The sequence below is a fragment of the Peromyscus eremicus genome, chromosome 19 (genome assembly GCF_949786415.1).
Source record: "Peromyscus eremicus chromosome 19, PerEre_H2_v1, whole genome shotgun sequence".
Classification (NCBI taxonomy): domain Eukaryota; kingdom Metazoa; phylum Chordata; class Mammalia; order Rodentia; family Cricetidae; genus Peromyscus; species Peromyscus eremicus.
Genome location: NC_081435.1, coordinates 23,397,454 through 23,400,098, shown reverse-complemented (window position 1 = coordinate 23,400,098; position 2,645 = coordinate 23,397,454).

The window sequence follows — 2,645 nt, the reverse complement described above, 5'->3', positions numbered from 1 at the left end:
AACTCAGAGGCCAGTGTGGACGCCAACATCTACATGTCTGTCTTGCCGCAGTTCCTCCTGTACACAGGCAAATTTTTCTAGGACTACCTCAGCCTCGGTTGCACGTCTTATTGCCCAGAGCAAAGGCCACAGCACTGACGGACACCACAGCCTGCTTAAGAGCCTGTCTCATACACACTGCTTTCAAGGACTGTAATATAGGCATTTTTTTCTTTAAAAATTCGTGTGAATGCCTGCATGTATGTCTATGTACCACGTGTGCTTGACACTCAAGGAGGCCAGAAGAGGGTGCTGGATGCCATGGCACTGAGTTAAGATGGTTGTGAGCTGTCACCTGGGTGCTGGGATCGGAACCTGGGTCTTCTGCAAAGGTAGCAAGTATCCTTAACTGCTGAGCCATCTCTCCAGCCCCTGTAATATACTCTTTAGCCCATCAGCCACTTGGGGGCGTCCCTGGGCTCACCAGGTGGACCCCATTCATCAGGGAGGTGTTCTTCTTTTGCTGCCCCGGGATTCTTCGCAGGGACACTCCACCTTCAGAGTTGTTGAGTTGCATGCCTTTCACTCATGGCAGGGGCAGTGGCACACAATGCTGAAAGGGTGACAGTATTGGGACTGACCCTGTGAGCACTCCACCTTCAGGGAACCTCAGCTGCTTGGCTCTTCACTGACAGTAGAGACAAGGCAACTCCCAGACCCATCCTTAGCTCTGCTGTGCCCCACATTCAGGCAGCAAGTGTTGTGTTATGTGAATTTTTCTCGGGGAGATGAACACACATCTGTTATTGACAAAACTCTAACAGACCAAAGCGATGATTTCACTCAGGTCTTGTTTGGTGAACTAATGAGTTAGTGTCTTAGCCAGTGTTCTGTGGCTGTGAGGAGACATCATGACCAAGGCAATGTTATAAGAGGAAGCACTGAATTGGGGCTGGTTACAGTTTTAGAGGTTCAGTCCGTTGTCATCATGGTGGGGAGCATGTTGGCACCCAGGCAGACATGGTGTTGGAGAAGTAGCTGAGAGTTCTCCATCTGGATCCACAGGCAGCAGGAAGAGAGAGAGACACTGGGCCTGGTTTGGTGTGGGGCGGCTACCCACCAACCCCACAGTTCCCCAGAGTTTTCTTGAGTAACAGCAGCAGGAAATATTAGATAGAAGGATTTAGAGTGTGGAAATAAACAGAAAATACAGGATAGCCTCAAGAGGGCCTGGAACCTATTCCAATGGGCCCTGTCTCTGGCCCAGGGTATTTATAGAAACGCCAAGGGGGTGAGCAAAAGACCTCCCCGCAGAACAGCCAAGTGCAGACCATCTCAGACACCTGCACTCAGGCCCGTGGTCCAATCATCCTCTCTATGCGGACCTGCTGGGTAAAGCCATGAGGAACCTGAAAATGGGCTCCCACAGTCTGGGCTTCTGAAGCCCTCGGTGACATACTTCCTCCAACAAGACATCTTCTAGTCCTTCTCAAGTGGTGCCTGCCACTCCCCGACGACTAAGCATTCAAATATGAGTCTATATGGGCATCCTTAGTCAAACCATCAGAGTTAGGTTCCCTACAGGAGCATGGGTGACTTGTGATTGGCTGTAAGAAGACATTACCACCACCACTGCAGCACCCTGGGATGGGTGGGACCCATGAGCCCCGCTGCCCGTTAACTCCCTCTGTCTTTAGGGTGGGGCCACCTTGACAAAGCTGATACTTCCAACGAGGGCCTCCTGCTGGCTACCCATTGTAGCTAAGAGTTCTGGAGGGCAGCACAGCAGTTATGCTGTGCCAGGGGACAGGTGCCCCAACAGCACGAAGCCACCACCCCAGGGAGTACTTTGAAATGTACTCAGAAGAACCTTTCTCGTTAGTTTCTTCCAGTGGACTTCAGGTGTTCGAGCACAGGCCATTTCTACAATTCTGGTGGAAACAATGTCCGGTTTGTTTTGAGACCATTTCTCATGTAGTCTAGGCTGACCTGGAACTCGGTATGTATGTAGCTGAGGCCAGCTTTGAATTTCTGGTCCTCCTGCCTCCACCTCCAGGATGTTAGATTATAGCGAGTGACAGCACATTGGCTTTGAAATGTTTTGTATGTGACGTGTGTTCATGCACGTGTGTGGTGGCCAGCGGTTGACATCAAATGTCTTCCTCTAGGACTCCGCACATTATTTTATGAGGCAGGGTGTCTCACTGAACCTGGAGCTCCCCCCTGGGGTCCGCCTGTCTCCCAACACCGCACCTGGCTTTTGCGTGGGTACTAGGGTCCAAGCCCGGGTCTTCGTGCTTGTATAGCAAGCGCTTTACGCACTGACCTCTCCACAGCCCAGACCGACGGTCAGAAGACTAACATAAGCACGTGTAAAGCTTCAAACGGAACTGCTGACGTCACGGCGGGTTAAAGGGTGCACAGCTCCCACTGCCCTCTCAACAGTCTTCTGCGTCACGTACACTGCCCACACTTCAACTGGTTTTATTCCGTTCATCTCCTCTACTGGTGTTAACTGCTTCATAAGTGAAAGCCGCAGAAGTCAGCTTAAATTGTTTATTTCATTAACTTAAAAGGTGAACAAAATGTGTATTTCAAATTTTATTAAACTTATTTACCTGAAATATATGTTTATATAGAAGACAAACAGACACAGGATTTCAAGT